The sequence below is a fragment of the Talpa europaea genome (genome assembly GCF_964194135.1).
Source record: "Talpa europaea genome assembly, chromosome: 11".
Classification (NCBI taxonomy): domain Eukaryota; kingdom Metazoa; phylum Chordata; class Mammalia; order Eulipotyphla; family Talpidae; genus Talpa; species Talpa europaea.
In genome coordinates, this window is record NC_140078.1 from 68098044 (window position 1) to 68122661 (window position 24618).

A 24618-nucleotide genomic window follows, 5' to 3' on the forward strand; every position below is an offset into this window, starting at 1 on the left:
CTTTGTGAGTTGTTGGGTTATACCAACAATAAATAGCTCTTTGAGTCACCAGGCCCAGGACCTTTGGTGCTCCTTTCAGGCAATGTCAAGAGACAGACCAAGGCCCAGTTTGTGACAGAATCCTTCAATTTCTCTTCTCTCCTTGGAGGGTGGCTGCTGGATGCTTCTTTTCTTCTTTCTTCAGAGTCTGGAACCATCTTCTTTTCTTTTTTTTTTTTTTTTTAAAGATTTATTTTATTTTATTTATTTATTTATACAAGCACTGGGTACAATCAGAAGCGCGGGAGGCTGAGAGAATTCACCAGAGCCAGAGTGGGGAGCAGAGCAGGCAGAAGGACCGAAGTACACTGCTGAGGGGAGCAGCGGGCGGCAGGAGAGGTCTGCGCACCATGCGGGACCCTCCTCTGGTGGCCGGGGAGCAGCCGGGGATCGAAGTGGCGCTGCAGAGGCCGCGGGCAGCTTCGCAACCCAGCGCTCAACCGCTGCACCACCGGGGAGGCCCACCATCTTCTTTTCTAACGGGGCTGGCACCATCTCTCTCAGCCCCTTCCAACCCTGGCTTATACCATACTCTTTCAGGCTGTCCTGCCCACAAGTCTGATTGGACCGTTTTTCAATCCTGTGGCTGATTGGACCGTTTAACCAATCAGCCCATAGCACCTGATTGGTCCATTCCACAATCCAGGAAGTGTGCTTTACATAAAAGGTCTCTGGGGAGCAACTGCAACAACTGACAAAAAGGCAGTTACTGAGCTCTGAGGAGCAACTGTCACAACCGACTTGTGATGGAGCAGCAGGTTGAGAACACCACTGCTCCTGCTGGCTCCCACCACTGATGTGGCTGGGTTCGGGTAACAGGATTTATTCCATGGCTGCAAGGATGGTTCCGCATCCAATCTAACTGCTTTCCTCTTATATATGGTGGTCTCAATACAAAAGTTACAATCCAATCTGATTTATTGCTAGGACAATAGATATTGACAGCTTTTTTTTTTTTTTATTTATACAAGCACTGGGTATAGTCAGAAGCGCGGGAGGGTGAGAGAATTCACCAGAGCCAGAGCGGGGAGCAGAGCAGGCAGAAGGACCGAAGTACACTGCTGAGGGGAGCAGCGGGCGGCAGGAGAGGTCTGCGCACCATGTGGGACCCTCCTCCGGTGGCCGGGGAGCAGCCGGGGATCGAACCGGTGCTGCAGAGGCTGCAGGCAGCTTCGCAACCCAGCGCTCAACCGCTGCGCCACTGGGGAGGCCCATAGATATTGACAGCTTTGATAGGTTTTAATCAACTTTACTGGTAATTTCTCTTGTGTGAGAGAAAGGAGAAATTAAGGAGCATCAAAAGACAGAATGTTATTTTTAATATCAAAAAATGCATCTTGATAATTGGATAATGTATCTGCCAGGCATTGTGTCAGTAAACTTCAAAGGTTTGATCACATAGGAGTAAACATGCACAAGGTAAAAATTAAACAGAATTCCAAAAGGCTGTGCTAACTTACATAACTGCAAAACTATTTCCTCCCAAATGTTTGAAGTTTGCTGTTCTTTTGCAGAAAAGGTAGCTTCAGCTCCTGTAAGAGTCCTGTTGGACCTGAAGCTGTCATAATGGCTGCTGACCATGTACAGGGAAATGGGTGGGAGGGGGTAAGGGAGATAATGTGTCCTTGGGGAAGAAGATTCAAGGAAGAAGGAAAAAGAGACACCAATAATGGATTTTCTGCATGCTGATTCTATTAGCCAAAGCTATTGTGCCTGGGTGATGAAAAGAACTAACTCACCTGGAGAGTGATAAATAGTAACAACCGCAGGCCTTTTTAGAGTATTGATTTCCTTAAGACTTCTACAGGTTTTCACATGAATGATCAAATTTATAATCAACCAGTCTTATGATGACCCTGATGAGTCTCCTAGATATCTCTGGTACTGCTCAGATCTCATAGAAGAGGAAACTGAAGAGAGAAGCTACATGCCTTTCTGAAAGCCACATGGACTCTATACTGATGGATGGTCTCTAGAGGATACGAAAACAAATGATTCCAGATTATATAGATGACCCACAGTAAAGTCATTGGATGCCTCCAATCGACCTTGAAATCTAGTTAAGTCTGAATAATTGTTGTTAATATAATTTTTGCTAATGTAATTTTCAGTCTGAATGCAATCATTAAAGGATGGTTATTAGGACTAAGTGAGATAATTTCTTATTCTCTATATATTTGTCACTTCTCTCATTTCCTTTTTATTGCTATATGTCTTTTGACTTTTATTTTTTTTAAAGATTTATTTATTTATTTATTTATACAAACACTGGGTACAGTCAGAAGCGCGGAAGGGTGAGAGAATTCACCAGAGCCAGAGCGGAGAACAGAGCAGGCAGAAGGACCCAAGTACACTGCGGAGGGGAGCAGCGGGTGTGGGACCCGTCTTTGTCGGGGATCTAACCAGCACTGCAGAGGCTGTGGGCAGCTTAGCAGTCCAGTGCTCAACCGCTGCGCCACCGGGGGAGGCCCGTCTTTTGACTTTTAAATTGTATCTTTCCACCTTCAATTGTGTTTGTGTACTGTTCTTTCTGGTTTGGGATTCCTTTCTAAATGATTTTTGCCCTTTTGTTTCTAGTTCTTTCTTGAATTCTATCAGCTCATATATAAGTTTTTCTAATTCTAATGAATGATGTTCTCTTATGCCTTTTGTCATTTGTATTTTATTTCTTTTTAAATAGTGTATTACTGTATTTAACTGTTTTACCAACATGTCTTTCAGTCATACTTTTATTGTGAATACTCCTAGAATGTCTGCATAAAGACCCTGAGGCCAGAGAATGGTTACTCATACAAGTTCACTTTTCGAAGCATAAAAAGCAACTTAATTTTTAAAACAAATTTGCATTCTAGTGTTTTCTTTGGAGAAACAGTTCACAAAACCAAGTCAACAACAAACTAAGAACTCCCTACTCCAGGGCCTGAAATTTCTTTTAGGTAACTGTTTTTCCCTTTCATACTTCAAAAGCAAATAAACTATCAATTTAGTCCGAAGTACTGCACCAAAATAACACACTTTCAAAAGCCTAATGAATCTTATTTCATTTATTCTTCAGTGTCAGTTCAGTTTCTGCTTTTGAGGCCCTCCCTACAAAAAAGAATCAGTTCTGTTCCCTGTGTGAATCAAAGAGAGAGATCAAGGACATACTAAATTAATATGACAAGGAGCTTCAAAGGCAGACATCATCCAATACCAACATTCAGCATAAAACTCTGTCTTCACTGAAATATTTGATCAATTGTTTGATATCAAGCAATATTATTTAATTAAGTATTTCTCTTCACTTAAAAGGTCAGATTACTGGTTTTATTTTCACATAATAATGAATTTAATAATATTCTACCAATGAGATAGAACTTTGCCCTCAAAATGTTTTAACCACTTGAACTTTAAAATGCAAATTGTCTCCACAATTACTTTCTAATTTCTTAGGATTGATAAAAAAATTACTTAATATAATTTATAAATGCCTGTGAAAAATACTTCTCTTGCCTAGAAGTATAGAAAACACCCAAGAACTCTTTGGATTAAGGGGCAAAAATCTCTGAGGATTTGCATTGGATAATTATACCTAAAAACCTTACATCAGATCTTGCCACATAAATAGAGCCTGTAAAGTGCAAAAAAAAAAAAAAAGCTTATAGACTTCTCCAAGAAATACCACTTTGTACATTTCCCCATTTGCACCCAAGGTTTAGTCACATGTATCCCCAAAGAGCAACAAAGACTGTGGGCCTGTTAAGTAATGCATAAGGAAATCTCTGATAATGCTAAGATATGGTTTGGGAGGAAAAATAATGGACTACAGAAGAAAAGAAGGAGAAACAAAACAGTTACAGAAGCAGATCTGTTCAATAGGACAAAAGGAGAGAAAGAAACATTTGGAAGCCATTGACAATCACCTCCACCTCTCAAAAGACTCCTGTCATCATTGTCACCATCCTCATTACATGGAATCACTATTTCTCTTGCACTTAGTGTACTAAGCACTAAATTTGGTATTTTACATGTATCCTCTCACTTTATTTTGCAACAATGCTATAACTATCCCCACTTAAAATCATGAATTGATTTGTACACAAGTGTTCATGGCAGCATTATTTATACTAATCAGAAAACAGAAACAACCCAAATGTCCACCAATGGATGAATAGATAAACAAAATCTAGTATATGTATACAATGGAACATAATTCAGTAATAAAAATAAAGTACTAACTACAGCAAAGATGAACACTGAAAACATTGTGCTAAGTGAAAGAAGACAATCACAAAAGATCTCATATTATATAATTCCATCTTTGTGATTATTCTAAAACAAGCAAATCTATAGAAACAGAAAGCAGGTGGGGTGGGGGTAGGAGCAGATATTGGGGAGTCACTGTGGGTACAGGGTGTATTTTTTGCATGGTGAAAATGTTCTAACATTGACTGTTAGAGATGGTTGCACAATTGTAAACATATTAAAAACTATAGATGAATTGTCTTATATCTGAAACAATATCTTAATAAAGCTGTTATTAAAAAAAAAAAAACATGGATTGAAAATACCAGTCACTACTTAAAGAAAGGAACCCAACAGTGATTTGTTTAAGCACAACAGTTTTTTCCTCCCTGGGCTGAGAGTCAGGGATCTGAGGTTTATTTTTCTCCACTGACTAACTAGCCAGGTCATCAAGGGATAACAGCAACTTGACTTTCACCCTATAAGATAAAAAGGGTATGAGAGTGTTTCAGGCAGGATAGTGGTGCTGACACTGAGACCAGGGTATTTAATTTTTTTTTTCTAATTAAAAATGTTTCCAGGGGCCTTCCTGGTGGCGCAAGGGGTTAAATCTCAGCACTATGAAACTATAGGCAGTCACTGAAGCATGAGTTCAATCCCTGGCTAGGGAGCTAACCCACATGGCACAGTAGACCTCGTCTGTCTCTCCTGGAACTCTCCTCAGCAGTGTATTTCGGTCATTTCACCTATTCTGCTTCCCACCCTGTATCTGGTGAATTCTCTCTCTCTCTCTCTCTCTCTCTCTCTCTCTCTCTCTCTCTCTCACACACACACACACACACACACACACACACACCCCTCTGCACCTCTGGCCAACACCCCAGTTCTTGCATGCATAAATAAATTTTTTTTAAAAGTTTTCAAGTTTTTTATATGATAAGTGGAAAAGTACCTTTAACATAAAACTTGTCATCTTAACCATTTTTAAGTTTACTGTTTAGTGGTATTAAATATATTCATTTGGGCCTTCCCGGTGGCGCAGCCGTCTTGAGTGCCACGTTGCGAAGCTGTCCACAGCCTCTGCAGCGCCAATTCAATTCCCTGCTAGCCGAGAGAATCCCACATGGCGCAGCAGACCTCTCCTGCCTCACCTGCTGCTCCCCTCAGCAGTGTCTTTGCTCCGTCTGCCTGTTCTGCTCCCCGCTCTGGCTCTGGTGAATTCTCTCCTCCCACACTTCTGACCTGTACCCCAGTTCTTGTATAAAATAAATCCTTTTTTAAAATAAATAAATAAATAAATACATTTACTTGTACAATTTATAGACTCAATGCAATACCTACAAAGGGACTAGAACAAACAACTCTAAAATTTATATGTAGCCACAAAAGTAATACCTAAAGTAATCAAGAGAGAAAAAGAATGCAAATATCATGTGCCTTAGTGTCAAACTATACTATAGAGCAATATTAATAAAAACTGTATGGTATCAGACCAACAGAAACACAAGCCATTAGAATTGCAAACCCCAAAATAACCCCAAACATATATAGACAGTTAATCTATGACAAATGCACCACAACTATAGAGTGGAGAAAGGAGAACCTTTTCAATAAATGGTGTGGGGTCCTTGGACAGTCACATGCAAAAAAAAAAAAATTATTTAAATCCACACACACAAAATTTAATTCAAAATTGATTACAGATTTGGTTAGAAGGCCCAAAATCACAAAATATATGGAAGAAAACATAAACAATACATTCTGAGACACTGACTGCAGCAATATCTCCAACAGCAAGAAAAGCAAAGTAAATACAACCAATGGGACTACATCAAACTAAAAAACTTCTGCACATTGAAAAAACTATCAATAAAACAAAAAGACACCCTACTGAGTAGAAGAAAATACTTGCACATCATGTACCTGGCAAAAACCTGATATCTAAAATATATGAAAAATTCATGCAACTCAACAAGAACAATTAACCCAGTAGAAAAATGGACAGAAGAGCTAAATAGACACTTCTTCAAAAACGACATATAGATGGCCATAGCCACAAGAAAAAAATGTTCATTACCACTTATCATCAGGGAAATGCAAATCAAAATTACCATGAGACAGCACCTCACACCAGTGAGAATGGCCCATATCAAAAAGACCAGAAACAACAACTGTTGGTGAGAATGTAAACTGGTCCAGGCCCTGTGGAAAGAGAATGGAGGTTTCTCAAAATATTAAAAATAGATCTACCATATGATTCAGCAATTCCATTCCTAAATATCTACCAGAAGAATGCAAAAACACTAATTTGAAGAGACAGATGTACTCATATGTTCATTGCAGTCCTATTTACAATAATGAAATAATGGAAACAACCTAAGTGCCCAGTGACAGAGTAGTAGATCAGAAAAATGTGATACATATATATATATATATATATATATACAGTTTTATATGTGTGTATGTATGTGTGTATAAAGGTATGCGTGTGTGCATGTAATCAATGGAAAACTACTCAGCTATAAAAAAGATGAACTCTTAAATTTTTCAGGAACATGAATAAAATTGGAGAGGATAATACTAAGTGAACTATGTGAGAGGAGAAAGACACCACTGAATGGTTTCACGTACATGTGGAATATAGAGAAACAAAACAAAGGTTCAGACAAAACTAAACCATAACAAACCTTTGACATGTGCAAAACTTCAGACAAACAGGGAAGGGTGGCAGGGTAGGAATGGTGGGGAGGGGAAGGGGCTGAATGGAGCAAGGTGGTAGCTTGGTGGTGGACAGGTGTGAAAACACAGGTTGACATAGGTTTAAATCTAGAACCTGTAAAACAAATACAATTATTAAACCAACTTTACCTCAATGAACATAATTGGAGGGAAAAAAAGACCTAAATAGAAACTTTTCCAAAGAAGACATACAGATGGCTAAAGGCACATGAAAAAATGCTCAACAAACTTATTATAAGAGAAATGCAAACTCAAAACATGAGATGCCACCTCCCCTCACACCTATGAGAATGGTCTGTATCAAAAAGACTGGAAACATGTGTTGATGAGGGTGTGGAGGAAAAGGAGCCTTTACTCCCTTTTGATGGGCATATAAATTGGTACGACCTCTATGGAGGAAAGTATGGAGATTCCTTTAAAAAACTAAAAACGGAAATGCCATATGACACAGCAACAATTCTCCTTGGCTTTTATCCAAAGAACATAAAAGCACTAAAACTATACTATGCACCCTTATGTTCATAACAGTTTTATTTACAATACCCAAGACATGGAAATAATCCATTTGGAAGACTAGATAAAGAAACTGTGGTATACATACTCAGTGGAATACTACTCAGCTACTAAAAAAGAAGAAATTATGCCTTCCTTCTGCAATATGGATGGAACTCGAAGTAATTATGCTAAGCGAAGTGAGAGGGAAGAAGGGTGGGGGGAGGGGAGAGAGGGGTTCTGACAGTGTAGAGGCACAGGACTTTGGGTGGTGGGAGAGTGAAGCATGTGCACATGTCAAGGTGTGAAGCTGTATTCCCAAAATTATATAGTTATGTAAATGAATGGTAAATCAATAAACTTTATTGAATAATAAAATAAACATATTCTCACCCAAAAAAATATAAATAAAATATAATAAAGGGCAGAAGATAATGGAGGTGGAAAGCAAGAGAGAGAAATTTCTGAGGATATAACATAATGGAAAAAATTACATAAAATGTAATCACCAACTACAATTAGAATTACCTTACAAACTACCCCACCATTGCCTACCAAGTCCTGCCCTGCAGACTCACATAAGCAACCCCTCACCATCAGTTTTTCAATGTTCCTTTTAAACAATTTACACCAAGATTTTCAGGAAATACAGAAGATAGAGAAACACATTAAACCACACAACAAGTATTCAACCAGCAAAGTCCAGGCTATGAGAATATCTAAGAGAAAAGCATCGTGGTTTCTTCCACAAACAAATTATAACTGTATGTGGAGAGAGGCAATAAATGATCACTAGTTGAATCCTGTTTCAAACACTGTAAAACCAAAAGTTACGACATAGATAAAAAACCAGAAATCTCAATACTAACTCAATATTTAATGATAAAGATATTATTACTTTCATTAGCTATGAAACAAAAATCTGATCTTTTAGTGATACATGCTGAAAGGTTTACAGACGAAGTGATACGGGGTATAAAATTAGTTTCAAAACATGGAAAAATGACTAAAGATAAAGACGAAACAAAACCAGCCTCAACTGAACATTGTGAAAGCTGAGTGAGAAGTACCGCAGGGCTCATTACACTATCCTTTCTATGTCGTATCAACTTAAATCTCACCATCAGATGAAAGTTGAAAGACAGAATGGGAGGAGAGGACCTGGGGAGAGCAAGGACAAACTTGACTTTACAGAAGCCAGTAGAAAAGCAGAGGAGGCAGCAATTAGAAAAGAAAGTGACGAATGGAGGGTTTTCTGAAAACGGCAAACACTAGAGAAGGTTTGATTTCTGAGGAGAGAATGATCCAGTAGGAAAGGGAAATGACTGGTAAAGGGGCTGCCCTTTGCTGGAATGATCCTCCAGTGCAGGCAACAAGCAGTTTTCTGCAAATAAATCCAGCACAATGCTTCCTGCCACATTTTGCCAGAAACATAGGTTTCTTAGAGAATGTAACTGTCTCCATGTTTGTTTATATAAGTAACAGAAGTAAACTGGGGATACTTCCTCACCTTGGGAAGTATCTTTTTGAATATACCCCCTCCAACAGCCCCCTAAATCAGCCATGATTATTCTTCATTAATGATAATCCCACCTAACATCTACGCAGCAGCCATCTCCCAAAGGTCTTTCATTTGAACTGTTTATATTATGTTTAGCTTTTTAAGAGAAAATAATAAAAACAAAAGCAATCTATAATTCCCGTTTCCAGATGGCCCTGTTGATATTTTTAATAGAATAAAATGCCTCCTTGCCATTTCTAGTTCTATCCCTATTAATAACCAGTTTTCCATCTTTTTAATAAAATTATGTATAAGTATATGTATACATATATATGTTGTCATGTATGTGTTTGAATAAAAATTCACACCAAACTACTCTGCATCTCCCTCTTCACATTTTAAGTGGCAATCTTTATCAACAGATTTGTTTTAATGGCCATAGTACACTTTTTAAAAGGTGCTGTCTTTCATTTCTTAGTCTCACTGAAATGCGGTCAGAATATAGTATGTCTATTTTGCAGGGGAAAACTGACTCAGAATGAGTTCAACGACCTGTCCAAGGTCTCTCAAGAGTGGTTAACAGTCCATATTAGGCCCTGGTTTCCTTTCACCGCCTGTGCCACAGCGCCTCCCAGTGGCGAGAAGGTAATATTTTCCACACACCGCACACCAGTTTCCATCGTCCCGTACGGGCCACCAGTTTTTGGAAATGTTTTTATTTTCTTTCATCATTAAGACCATCCCACACCCTATAAAGTGTCTATTTTCTATCAAACTTCTACACTTGTGAAATAATTTGTATAATATTGCATTTGAGTTTGAATTTTTTAGACTATTAAACTGTGTATCTTATAACATTGTATGTAACATTCTGAGTCATTCAATGTGCAGAGGGAAGGTATAGGTGGGCCGGAGAGGTCTCTTTCAATCAAATTTAAAAGTTTAGTCCATTGTTGGTGGGTGTGGTGTAACTACATCTGAAGGGGGCGATCCTATCTCTCTAAATCACATACATTGCCATATCAATGTTATCTCAGTTAAAAAAAAAAATAGTCCAATGTACCGAATTTTCAAGTATTTGTGGTACCTTTTGGGGGTACATGGACCCTTTAAGAAATATGATGAAAGTCACCAATCCTCTCCTGAAACAAAAACACAGAAATGAAATCTTGCTTTTAATCCCATGACACAGAATTTCTACAAACCATCCACAGTTCCAGTTTAAAAAAACACCATTATCATGATTTCCTCTCCTAATTTTGCTTCACCCAAGTATATCTACAACGTGCTTTTCATTCAGTCTAATTTTTAATTTATATGCCAAATCTCAGATATTATTTAGAGGTATCTTAGTATAAGCTCAACTATCATAGGCAACCCAAAGACCCTGAAATAATTTATTTCATGTTTTAAGAGAAGGGAATTAAATTTCAATTTCCATTGAAAAAATATTTAACAAAAAGATAATTAAATTAAGATATGACCTAGATTATACAGACATAACTTGATGCTCAGGTTTTACTTACATGGAAAACCAAACCAAACCCAAACCAAGGCTTTGAATATGATGGGGAGAGGTCAGTAGGGATGGAGGGTTCATCATGCCAGTTACCTTCAGAAATAAAGTAGGAGAGGGCCTCCCCGGTGGCGCAGTGGTTGAGTGCTGGGTTGCAAGGCTGCCCGCAGCCTCTGCAGCACCTGTTCGATCCCCGGGCCCCGGGCGAGGGTTCCACATGGCACGCAGACCTCTCCTGCCGCCCGCTGCTCCCCTCAGCAGTGTACCTTCGTCAGTCTGCCTGCTCTGCTCTCCCCTCTGGCTCTGGTGAATTCTTTCACCCTCTCATGCTTCTGACTGTGCCCAGTGCTTGTATAAATAAATAAACAAATCTTAAATAAAAAAAAAAAAGAAATAAAGTAGGAGAAAAGAAGGCTTATCCTTTGGCTTTGGGGTTGGCAAAAACAACCGCTAAGGAAAATCCTTTCCAAACTTCTTACACTGCTGGTGGGATTGTAAACTAGTCAGTCACTATGGAAAGCTGAGTGGACAATAGATGAAAAAGAAATCACTGTAGTTCTGTGCAGAACTATCTCGCTGGGAAATTTCTGATTACCTAGCAGGTTGCACTTGTGCTTGGCTTACCAATATCCTCACTTTTTAACATATATGCCCTCAGCCATTTTCAGTGCTAAACTCTGCTATCCTTTAAGCCTCTTGACAGCTGGCACATGCTCCAGGGCTTTTAATAGTTGTGGATGGCAACGCACCAGGAAATGTGAACCACCATCCATTTCCCCGTCAGACAGGATGGTCTTGGGCAGCCACCAGTAAAAAGGTCAGGCTTGAGTTTCCAAGAAGGCCAGTCTAAATCCCAGAAACAAGCATTTCAGCAGAGGTACCACATTCTTCACATGCTACCAGAAATTATACCGGTTTTCCTTTACTCATTAAAAAAATCTATTATTTATGGTCTGAGGAAGGAAGAGAACCTTGTTAATTACGGAGCCCTAACTAAGTGTAAGGCATTGTTAGTTTGCCAACATTTTCTCAATGAGAAATTTCTCAGTTTCTACAATCCTGGGAAGTAGGCATTAACCCAGTTTGTTCTGATGATAAAACAAATCCAGAGAAGTTAAATGACTTCTTCCAAGAAGTTAAATGATTCTCAATAGTCAACTGGAGGTTTTGTTTAACCTTTTGTTGAATGACTTAAAGCTAGAAGTGAGAAACTAGAGGTTAGCATAGCACAGCAAACAGGAGAAAAGGGCATTCTTTCAAAAAAACATTACTCAATAATATAACCCCAAAGGGAACTAATATGATTTCCTCTGAAACAAAAACATACAGAAAAGAATGGACGTCAGCACCATCTCCTCTCTTCTCAGTCTATCCTAACCCTATCCAGCAAGGAGGCTCAGTTCCAGTGCTGCCTCCTCCACGACGGCTTACCTGAGTGTCCTCATCTGAGCACAGCCCTGGCTCTCAGTACCATTCATTTAGCACTTCCACATACTGCTTTATATTGTTTCACCTCTTCAAACTTTCCTCCCCAACTCCTAATTACATGATGGAAATTCTAATAAGCAGAAAAATGTTAAGAATAAAAAAAGATTCTGGACATTCTCCAGATGGGATCATCAGCCCCTGACTGGAGCTGACTCCATTACAGTGGAGGCATCACAGCATCTTGTCCTCATCACAACCCACCAGCAGAGGAGGAGGGGAAGGCTGGGGAAACAAACTTCTAAGTTCAGCCTATGGGAGTAAATGGACTGAGTTGTTCAGCTCTGGGGGAGCAAGAAGGCTGTGGTCAGCTCCAAGACAGATAAAGCTCATGTCACAAAAGTAAGAGTTAAGTCAACCATAAATGTCTTCCAAAAATAGTTCCCAAAGTTTCTATGCTAAAAAAATTATGAACACCAGCATTTTTGTGTATTTATCTTTTTGTGCTTCACAACCCAATTCTGTTACTTTACTAGCTCAAAACCATCTTTCATACTTTCCTTAAATATCCTCAATGAGAGGTACTTGTGGGATAGCTCAGGTAAAATGCCTGGGAGTGGCCCTCTAGACCAGCACTGGTACCTTAGCATTTGTTTATCAGTTTTCCTATGAGATACTTGAACACCAAAGGGCTGAAACCCTAGACAAATACATGGATAGTGAGGCAGAGATCTTGAAGGGTGGGCTCTGTGGAGGTGGGTTCTGGCTCCATCTTACTGGAGGCAGACTCTGTCACTTCAAGTATCAGAGTGCCTGTTTTCCCCCAAAATAAAGCAAAGATACACATCCTTGCCCTGTCCTGAGTCAAATATGTATGGATGTTTAATGTAAAAGGGAAATCTTTTTGCTAGTAACAGGGTTCAGAGTACACCACCCCAAAATATGGAAACTTGACATACTGAGTATTTTAAGCTGAGGGAATTGGAGAAATGTCATGTATAGTAAGGCCTTTCTGATATTGCCCTGAAGCAGGTTATAAACCCTCACGTGAGAGGCTTCCTTATAATCGCCAATAAAAGGAGCATCCTTATTTTGGAAAACAAGCAACACAGAGAGGAAGGTAAACATTCATGCCTTGCCGTCTCCCCCAGTTTACTAGTTAGCTCACACTCAGCTTATCTTTCCGTGACTTTCCACTCTTCATCACACCCAGCATAGACACTCAAGTTTGGCAAATTTCTCTGGATCTTCATTTCCTAAGAAGTCTCCTGTGTCATATAAAACTTATGTTGAATAAATTTATACGCTTTTTTTTAATCTTGTCAGCTTAATTTTTAGACCCAGCCAAGGACCCTAAGAAAATCAAGGAAAACTTTTTTCTCCTCTAAGGCAGAGTGCATTTAAAAGATCAGAGCATCCGAAGCGTGTTGCTGTCATTAAGGCAGGGTTCTGATGAGGCTGATCAATGCGCTTATCCAGAACTGTTGGGGCAAGATTGGTCCATTGATTCTATACAAAAGGAACTTTCTGATTATGTATTGGGAGAAACACTACTGAGTCCTCAAAGTTTGCTTCATTTTTGGTGTAAAATTTACAGTATTTTAGTAGACATACTTCTAATGGTGATGGTTTTAAGTAAAACTGGAAACAAAGACAAAAAGAGAATCAGGTCTGCACTTTAAAACGTTATTTTGCCCCCATCGGCATGTTGGAGGATAGATGCCCCCAAACTAAAAAGCCACACCATGAAATGATGCAGCCGACAGTTTGCTCTGTTCAATCCTATGAAATGCATAGATCTAAAGATGCGGGAGGGGAGGGATTGGGGTCAGAATGGGGGGATTGCAATTGTATGGGGAATATAAAAATAAAATTTATTAATTAAAAAAAAATAAAGAGATAACTACAAAAAAAAAAATAAAAAATAAAATAAATAAATAAATAAATACATACATAAATAAATACATAAATAAATCTTTAAAAAAAAAAAAAAAAAAAATAAAGATGCTGGCCTGACCCATATTTTCATAAAAGGTCAGTTCTCTTTTATTATTACACTACCCTTGCCAGACGTAAGAAGAATGACACAAATTCATTGGCTTTGCCTCTGAAACTTATTTTGCACTACCAGTTACTAGTTTAGAGGCCAAAATCCAAAGACTGCTCCTTTTTTTAATGACATATCTTTTAGAAAAACCTCTGGCTCATGTTAGGAAAGATCTATGTTATTCAAAACACTAAAAATCAGGTAACTTATTTGGGGGAAAGAATGACTCCTTGCGTAGGCATACCAAAATAGGACATTGAGATGATCTGTCAGTTTGATTCAGCTGAGGTATTTCTAGCAATTGCAAAAACACAGCTCATTCCTCTGAGATGACTTTTAATGCCTCTCTCCCCTGCTTTCTACTGATGATATACCTCAATCCCCAGGGATTCAGTGATGAAAGAATTGTAGCCTTTTATTTGCATATATTCTATTAATTGGTGGGCATTTTCCCCTCCCAAGTCTCAGTTTTTAGTAGATTATTTAAATACAGGAATCTGTAGAAAGCAGAAAGTGTCTATACAATAATGTTTCACCTGAGTAGTCACTTTTCCATTGCCTTTTCTAAACCACAAGACAATTTAGCTCAAAAACAGATAAATGGAAAGTTTGAAACTGTGCAAGTTTTCATGTGTTTCATTATTGAAGAATAATGGAAAACAGCTAGGGAAGAAGTCACTGAGTAAGAAAACAAAAACCTTTCTATATGGAAGCATCCATTTAAGTCATCAATGCTTAGGAAATACATGATTCTTAGATATTTACAAATGAAAAGCCCCAGTTCCCTGCCCCAATCCTTTAAAACCAAGTTATAGATATCACTCTGCTTAGGTTATTTTCCAGCATTAAATACAAATGTACATGCTTTAAAAAATGTATATACGCTTAAAAAACAACAACAACAACAAAGACTTAATAATGTTTGAAAGGTTAAGGAAACTTTTCAAAGCTAGATACAGTTTTTTAATAAGTCGTTTTGGCGTTTTTTGCTCCTAGAAGATGTCACATAAAAATAACTATATTGTATTTTTCATGCCATTTTACCTAAAAAGAGATTTCTATTATATGCTATTTTAATGCATTTTAAAATTTCACTTTTTGCTTAGAAACTTACAAATACACAAAAATAAGCAAGATAAAGTTACAAATATACAAAATGAGGTTCTATTTGGTTTACATTTTAACATTACCTTTCTACACCATCTGCCTCTGGATTTTCAATAAAAATCTTTTAGTTTGAAAATCTTCATCTTTGCCAAAAGACAGTTTCTAGAGCTTTGGAAAGTTGTCACACTAATGCAATCACAAAATGAAATGGCACACAGCAGCTTAGGAAGACACAGGAGAGTGGGTGTTTTATTACATTTCTGTACCTGATCATTGTTTCTAAGAGGTAATCCATAAATTTTTAATCCTTCTAGTGTTCTTAAGCAATGTAAAAAGGATTGCTTCTGACCTAATTCAACCTTTTTTTTATCACAGTAGTGGCAATAATTTTATTGTGCAAGAGAAAAACTGACGATTCTACTATCATTTGGGTTAATGTTTATTGAATGACAAAGTATAATGTATGCCATTCTCTTTAGATAATGACTACTAAGATCTTCTTCAAGGCCCAAAATAGGTAATATTCCTTAAACTCAAGGCTGCTGGCAACACAGAGATTGGTGAATGGTTTCTCATATTGTGACAGTTAATCTCCATTAAATTATAGTGTTTCAGTAATTGAGACAGATTTTTAATGTATTCCATTTAACATCAATTTCTATGTTATAAGAGTAATTGAGTGCAAAAATAGAGAAGTTCCTAATACTTGAGTCTTCACTATAAATAAATTCAAATTTACCAAAATAACAAAAACTGAACCTGTACGTGTTTTATTCCACAAATCATAGAGTGAAAGGTTTACACAAGAAAGACTGTCAATGAATCCTATGTCAGTTTTGCTTCAAATAGACCTATATATTGAAGACCCAAATTAGGACAACATGAAAACAGAAAAACAGAAAGTAGAAAGCATTGAACCCTTTAAGTATGCAACTGGTTTTGCCTCGAAGTGAAAGAATATAATGAAGATAATAATTCATTCTTAAGGGTATTTCCGTACAAATTCAAACTGTAGGGGTTTGACAACTTACAAATTTGTATTAGCCACTGAACAAGTAAATTTCAGATTCGAGAGCTAAAACTCATTAAGTGGATGAAATGCATATGTAAAAATGATTATGTTAATTTTGCCAGAGAAATATTAATACATGAATCACGGTGATAAAAGACTAGAAGACAGAACTGAAACTGGGAAGATACAGGAAGAGTCCACAGAGAGTCTACAGGGCCTGTTATCAGTACTTAGCATGTTTGCATATTAATCTGGAGAGTCAACAAAGAAGTTTTTGGGTTACAGCACTAATAGCAGAGATGCCTTTACTCAAACTTTTATCACGTTGGCTTAAGAAATACTTGCATTTCAATATGTCCAAGATGAAAAGAAAGGCAGCATTACAAGAAGTCTGCAAGTATCTGTGGAAATTCATGGAGAAATGCATTTTAAATGACAGCCTCCCATTTTGGCTTAGCAGGTTAATTCATGCTGCAATTGCAAGATTAACTGCCTAATAGTATAGGCAAAAATATTTTTGGTCTTTAGCCACTTTGCATCTCTGCACATTTGTGCCTATGACTAGAGTTAACTGCAGAGCTCTGGCGGGAGTTCCTTCAAAATCTTGACTTATTGTCAAAGCAGTAAGCAGTGTGTTCTGAAAAAGCATACTTAATTTTAATTCTACTTCAGAACACTGAAATTTTATTCCAGACATTCTAAATGATCTGGAGGCTATTCTGGGGGAACAAAACAACCCCAAAGTACATAATCTCTCAAACCCAAAGGTCTACTTCTCATTCACAAAACTCGGTAGGCAGCTGTCCTCTAGGTAGTAATTAAAGGTCCCAGCTCTTTCCATCCCATCACTCTGCATTCCTCACAGTTGCCTGCACCTTGCTAGCAGAAAGGGGAAAAGAAAGTGTGAAAGGGCAATAAATGTTCTCCTTTAAACTTTGACCTAGCGTGGCACACAACACGTCTGCTTAACATTCCATTGGTGAGAACTGGGTCATAAAGCCTTAACTAACCCAATAGAATTTGGGAAACTGAGGCCTCCCTGGTGGCGCAAGGGGTTAAGCACTATGAAGCTATCCGCAGCCTCTGCAGCAAGTTCAATCCCGGCTGGCCAGGAAGATACCCACATGGCGCAGCAGACCTCTCCTATCTTGCCCACTGCTCCCCTCAGCAGTGTATTTCAGTCGGTCTGCCTGTTCTGCTCCCCACTCCATCTCTGGTGAATCCTCTCACAACCCCCCCATACACCTCTTATCTATACCCAAGTTCTTGTATGCATAAATAAATAAATTTAAAAAAAAAAGAACTTGGGAAACTGATAGTTAGCTTTGTGCCTAAGGCAATGAAAAAGAATAGAAGGATTGTTGGCAAATGACAAACCATCTTTGAAACAGGCAAGTTAACTACAAGCAAGCTCATTTTATTACACTGTACTTTATTGTGCATCAAAGATAATGCCTTTTTTACAAATGGGAGGTTGGTGGCAACCCTGAGTCCAGCAAGTCTATGGAGCCATTTTCCAACAGCATGTGCTCATTTCATGTCTCTGACACATTTAATTAAGGTGTGCACATTTTTTGTAGACATAATGTTATTGGACACTTAACAGACATAGTGTAGCATAAATACAACTTTTATATAGACTAGCAAACAAAAAATGTGTATGACTTACTTTATTGAGATACTTGTTTTATTGAGGTGGTCTGGAACCAGACCCACAATATCTCAGAGGTGTGCCTATAATCTTGTGCCTGTGGGCTCCTTCACTTAAATATGGATAACAATTAACTACATCCAAAACAAGCCTGAGGACTTGTAATTATGTATACCTGTGAAGTACTTTGAGGTCCAGGGATAAACAGTAAATGGGGTGAATATGCTGCTATTGTTTATGCCATGGTGATGTTAATTTGAAATATTACATTGGATTAAGTAATAGTAAACATAGAACTTTCTACCAAAGAGCATTATCAAGAATGCTATATTAGGCCTCCCTGGTGGCACAGCGGTTGAGCACTGGGTTGAAAAGCTGCCCGCAGCCTCTGCAGCACCGGTTTGATCCCCGGCTGCTCCCCGGCCACCAGAGGAGGGTCCCACATGACCCGGAGACCTCTCCTGCTGCCCGCTGCACCCCTCAGCAGTGTGCTTCAGTCCTTCTGCCTGCTCTGTTCCTGACTCTGGCTCTGGTGAATTCTCTAAATCTCCCGCATTTCTGACTGTACCCAGTGCTTGTATAAATAAATTAAAACAAATCTTTAAAAAAAAAAAAAAGAATTCTATATTAAATGCAATCTTGTTTGGCAATAAAGGGATGAATGAAATGGTATTCTAGTCCCTTATTTTATTCTAGCTACATTACTCCATATGGAATAATTATTTATTCCTCCTTGGTTGAAAGGACAGGTATTTCTGTTGCACAACTAACAAACTAAGTCACATGTCAGAAATATAATTCTAGAAAACATCTATCAACTTTTTAAATGCTTTTATAAGGTAAATTTTAAACAAAGACCTGAGACCTGTATGGAAGAAACTGAAGGAAAGAACTATTGATACCATGTATGTAGTAAGGACCAGGTAAGGAATTTTATAGTAAGCCTACACCTTTGCATACCAATCATGCAAAATAAAGATCAGTGGTGAAACAGCAGCACACGGATAACAAGTTTACTCATGTGTAGCCAGTGTAATTTGAGAGTGTGCCAGACAGAATGGGAGCAAGATACATGATCTACCTGGAAGCCAAGGCTAGAAGATGCTAATCTCAACTCAGCAAATGAATCATTGTATGACCTTGGAGAAATTAGTTAACTTTGTTTCTCTGCCTAAAACAGCTAAGAGTAATCAGTGGGTACTTCTATAATGTGTCTTTAAAATATGAGAGAGAAAAGGTGAAAGGAAGGAGAGGAAAAGAAGAGAGATGAAGAGAGATTGGAGCGGGGAACAAATAAGGGGAAAATTGCAAGATTGAAAAGGCAGCAAATGGGCCTCCCCGGTGGCGCAGTGGTTGAGCGCTGGGTTGTGAAGCTGCCCGCGGCCTCTGCAGTGCTGGTTCGATCCCCGGCTGCTCCCCGGCCACCGGAGGAGGGTCCCACATGGCGCGCAGACCTCTCCTGCCGCCCACTGCTCCCCTCAGCAGTGTACTTCGGTCCCTCTGCCTCTGCTCCCTGCTCTGGCTCTGGTGAATTCTCTCACCCTCCCGCGCTTCTGACTGTACCCAGTGCATGTATAAACAAACAAATAAAATAATAAATAAATAAAACATGCCTCTATAAAAAAAAAAAGAAAAAGAAAAGGCAGCAAATGATTATTCTGGGCTATATTGAAAATAATGTTTGCTTCCAGGTGTACAGAGTCTAAGAATCAAAATATACTAATATAAAAGCAAGTCAGGCAGCATTATTTGTTTAGCACTATGACAAAAAGATGCTTTGATGTGTGAGAAGTTGAAACAATCATTTCTGCTAAAGAAAGTCCATATTAACATTCCAATTAATCCAATATATATATATATATATATATATATATATATATTAGGCCTTGCCTCTGAGCTAAGCACTAGAAATGTGATAGTAAATATGACAGACAAAAAATAAGTAAATAAAATAACTATAATTTGTACACAAATGCTATGAAGAAAATGAGGACATAAGGCATAAAATATCACAGAGATATCATAAGGGAAAATGTTCCAGAAACGAGGGACAAAAGTGCAAAGGTACTAAGGAAGATTCATTTGACACATATACAGATAGCCCCCAAATTTCCAACTTACCATTTTCCAACTTTGCGATGGTGTGAAAGTGCCACGCATTCAGTAGAAACCTTAATCCCTTATTCTCTGTGGATGTTGAGCTGCTGCTGGAGGCAGCTCCCAGTCGGTGTGTTCGATTGATGACATTTTCAACTTATGAGGGGGATGTACCCCAGTGTAGGTAGAAAAAGATCTGTACAGGAATAGCAATGAGGGCAGTGGGCTAGGGTGAACAATTAAGAGTAATTCATAGAAAATGGGGGTGGAAAGACAGCAGGAAGTCAGGCTGAGCAGTGTCTGCGAGGCCATGGCGAAATCTTTGACCCTAGAGAGAGGATCAACAGACGACACTGCACAGCTCTAGGTTAGAAACTGAAACACTGATCTTCTGACTTATATTCTAGGGCCCTTTACCTCAGACACCATAATTTTAAATGGAAAGTTCTTTTGTATCCCAGATTCACTCAGAAGTAGAAGAACGGGTTAGATTGATTGGGTTTGAGATTTTGTGTCTTAAATTTTTAAAAAATAATTAAAATTCATGGATCACAACTCAAAGTGACAAGTTTTTCCAGTGCAAAGTAAGATTCCTTCTCACCTCTGATGTCAGCTCGCAGCTCTTTTGTTCCTCTCACTAACCTCTTAGCAGGTGTTAAAGAAGTTGGTTTCCAGCAACATTCATTCACCAATAGTTACTGAGTCTATTCTGCCAGGGGCTATGCTAGATATTGGGGTTGCAACCTCTGCCCTCCTAGATTCTATTGTCTAAAAGACACAAGGTTTTATAAATATAAGTCAAAATTAGGCCTCAATATAAATGAGGAAGATTTTTCAATTGCAAAATATTATTCTCTTCAATATATCTTAAGAACTGTACAGGGCATGAGAGTCAACATTAATTCATTTGGGAGCATACGAATATACTTTTTGAAGTAATTTTCTATTCTGAATTTGAAAACTTCCTAAAATAACTTGGTGTTTTTCCACTTCTAGCCCTGTCCAATCAAAAACAATAAAAAGGAAATGCTTTAAATTATTTTAGGAACTGTACAAAAAAAAAAAAAGAAAATTCAGTTTCAGGTGTGCCTTTGAATTTTGTGTTGTTAAATGTATTACCTATTCAAAAACTATGTATATTTTTAAATTAGAGTTTGTTTTTTTTTTAAGTTCAATTGAAAGTAAGTGGTGGGGGAGGGACGGGAAAGGGAGAGTTGTGAGCAGGAGTGTCTCCCAGACAAAGAAAGGAAGCCAGGATGTGGAGGAAAGAACTCTGGGGTAGAAGGTAGGAGTCCCTGGATTCTAACACAGATGTCCCTTGACTAGTGTGGAACTCAGAGCCAGTGATTTCTCCATCACACTTCAATTAAACCCTCTATCAAATGAGGAATACCACATATTCCCTACCTCACCATTAGACTGAAAATTCCTCTCTGATGAACTCCTATTCAGCCCTGAAACACTAATTCCAACATCATCTCCTCCAAGAAGCCTTCCTAGACCTTCCTGACCAGATGGAGTTAGTGGCTCCTTCCTCTATATGTTTCAAGAGAAACATCTCTAACACTGACCTACTTCTTTCCATTTCTCCCAGAGCCAGGAAGTTGCTTTGAAGCTCCCAGGAGGCTACCAGTTCACAATTAAGAGTTCAGTAAATACTTGCTTCATGAATGATGAATAATACACGATTCCTTGGCTGCATCTGTACAAGCTTCTTATGTGAGTCTGCAAAGAATATAAAACATAAAGTGTCTTTCTATTTAATAAATGGATGTAAACTAACAATACAAATATTATTGAAACTGAGCACACCAAGAGGAGTGCCCTGGATGGTGGGTCCTCATCCAGAAACTTACAACAGCAGGACACAACCCAAAAGCAGGCACAGTGTGAAACAATAACAGGGTGTATTTACACTGGGAGAAAAAAGAGTATTTATAGGCTATCACATGGCCAGATGCCATCTGTCCAACCCCAGATAGCATCCACTGAACAGAAAGATCGGGGACCAAGCCAAAGCCACATGTGGCAATCTGGTGGCTTCTCCACAAATACTCTCCTCACTCTTGGTTTAACTGTCAGAAGGCAGTAGCTTAACTGCCAAAAAAAAAAATCCTCAGCAGTTCTAACTGCCCAAAAGCTCCAGCAGTTTAACTGGTCAGAAGCCTAGTGATTTTAACTGCTCAAAAGTCCATGAACTTAACAACTCCAAAGTCTCAGCAGTTAAACTGTCAAAAGCCCCAGCTCTGCCTTTTTTTCCCTATCAGTCCCCAACCAGGATGTGGAGTTTGAAAAGCTCCATTCTCTACCATCAAGTTGCCTATGAGCGCCACCCACTGACTTGGAGGCTGTTCCTCACTGTCCCTCTTACCATTTCCCTACTTTCAATTTTTGTTACCATTTCAATGGTGATGAGTCTCAGGTATCTGGATTATAGCCTTAGAGTTTTCTCTGGGTTTGCAGATTGCTACAGCAATAGCAGTCAGTCATGAGACAATGTCCATGCATAGCCAGCGTGGCTAAGTCCTCCATTTCTAGAAAACAGTCTATTCAAGCCAAAAAAAAGAAAAATATCTCCAAAGATATTTGGGGAAATATCTCCAAAATATCTCCAAAGATATGTTTAAGAGATTACTATTAAAATCATTTTCTCTCCACCTCCACCTTCATCCCAATTCTATCAACTGGTACAGAAAAATTCATTTGTAACCTAAATATAATTCCAATCTATTCAATCTACTTTTGCATAAAGTCATATGACAGAATACAAAGTAAAATTTCCGCTAGCATTGTTGGAGCTTTCCATAAGGGATCTCAGATTGAGCTCTCAACATTTGGCCTGTCCACGCCTCAGGAGCCATGCCAAACTTTTAAATTCCAAATTAGTTTTCATTAACCACAGATTTTCTCAGATCATGCTTCCTAATGGGAACTTGTACCAGTTTGCATTATATAACTTTTAATCTCATAAAATATTAAAAGGCCAAAATCAAAACTAAATTGTTTTCCCCCTATGGGGACAAAATTAAATTCCCAAAGCTAGGGAGTGATGACAGATGTCACATGGTTTCAGATGCCATCCTACAGACCTTAAATTTTGGGAAGAGAAAAAAAGTTTAGTCAGAGCAATTACCAAGGAAGACTAACAGACTTATCATCTCAGGGTTTCCAGTGTTAAGCAGGAAGTTAATCCTGTGGTAGCTTGCAATAAAAACTAGAAGGAAAAAATATTAAATCTTTGTCTTTTTTTAAGCAAATATTTCAAGTCTTCAGCAGATTCACAAGACCAATGGGTTATGGCCTGAGTCATTGCTTTCCTAGGCTTTCTTCACTCTGGAATGACAGACAAAGGGTTTTATGCCTACACCTTTTAAAGACATGTTAGTGGTTTGTAAAACAACAAGGTCTTCCTTACATCTCTGGGGAACTACCTGGGGCTCCACAGGGATTCGTATCAGGTAGGTTTTATTCTTTCAAAAAAATTCAATTTCCTTTGGGTATGTTCAATACAAAGAAAATATTTAACAAAAGGGGTGGGAGCACAGCTCCCTACAGTCTCCGTATTAGTTTTACTTTTCGCTATTAACTCTTTAAAATGCTCAACGCTATTAACTCTTTAAAATGCTAAAAGAATTAGCATTTTAAAGTTGTTTCTTTTTCCAATGGCTGTACCCCAAACACTAATGGCTTATTGGCCTTCTGTGCTCTGAGATAATGAGCAAATTGTCTTCAGAAAAAGGTCATTTAGACACATCTGCAGGAGAGTGTTGATCCCTTCACAGGATCACTTCTTAAAATTGCTAGACCCACTCCTTCTTCCATCACATATCTCTATGGAAACCAGTAGCAAATCAAGACACTGGCTGGAAATGAGATTATCCAGGCCTGAAATCCATTCTTCTGTCCTAAATTCCAAAATAACAGCCACAAAGTAGCCAAAACAAAAGACATACTTTAAGCCCAAGCTGTCTGTTACAACACTATGCCAACACACAAAATCATGAAGTTATCACCAGTAATCCAGAAACCATGATCACTGGGAGTGATTCATCAGTGGAGATACATGAGCGTGAGCGGCCCGAGGGATGTCCTCCTCCTCGTAGAAGCACTCCGCTAGGCTTGGAGGTCGTTACCGAGGCTCCAACCAGCAGCCAAAGTATTCTGAACCTTAAATCCCGAGGACTTTAGTTCCTCAATAATAATGAACGACTGGATAGTGTGGAAATTGCCGCCATAGGTGAACCGTTGCTAGACCTCCATGAGGCCAACCAATTGAAGCTGGTTTCAACTTTCAGTAGAGACATAGCTCAATCCAGGTGCACACTCCCTAAAATCAGGGGCTTTGTGGGTCTCCTTTCAAAATTTTAAATGTAGAGGTACAAGTGCCTCCCTGGTGACACAGGCGGTTAAGTGCCGCACAGTTCGTGCTGCGCGGGTTCGAGCCCGGCCAGCCAGGGAGATACCCACATGGCGCGGCAGACCTCTCCTGCCTCACCCGCTGCTCCTCTCAGCAATGTATTTCAGTCTGCCTGTTCTGTTCCCCACTCTGTCTCTGGTGGATCCTCTCACCCTCCCGCGCATCTGGCCCGTACCCCAGTTTTTGTATAAATAAAAATCTTCAAAAAATTAAAAAAAAATAAACGTACAGGTACAAACTTGAGCCTTTGCGAGATTTACATGGGGGTCAAATGAGGAAAATAAACGTGGATAGCTAGAGACATTACTCTATAGTACAAACGGATTTGTTCTGGTTTTGTCAAAAATTTCC

At 38.7% G+C, this 24618-nt stretch overlaps 1 protein-coding gene across 1 annotated transcript in view; it reads right to left on the minus strand.

The window, feature by feature from the left end:
* Positions 1-24618, minus strand: part of CACNA1D (calcium voltage-gated channel subunit alpha1 D) — a gene marked incomplete at both ends in the record, with an annotated part of 357356 nt that overhangs the window by 317681 nt on the left and 15057 nt on the right. The gene's annotated exons all lie outside the window — the stretch shown is intronic.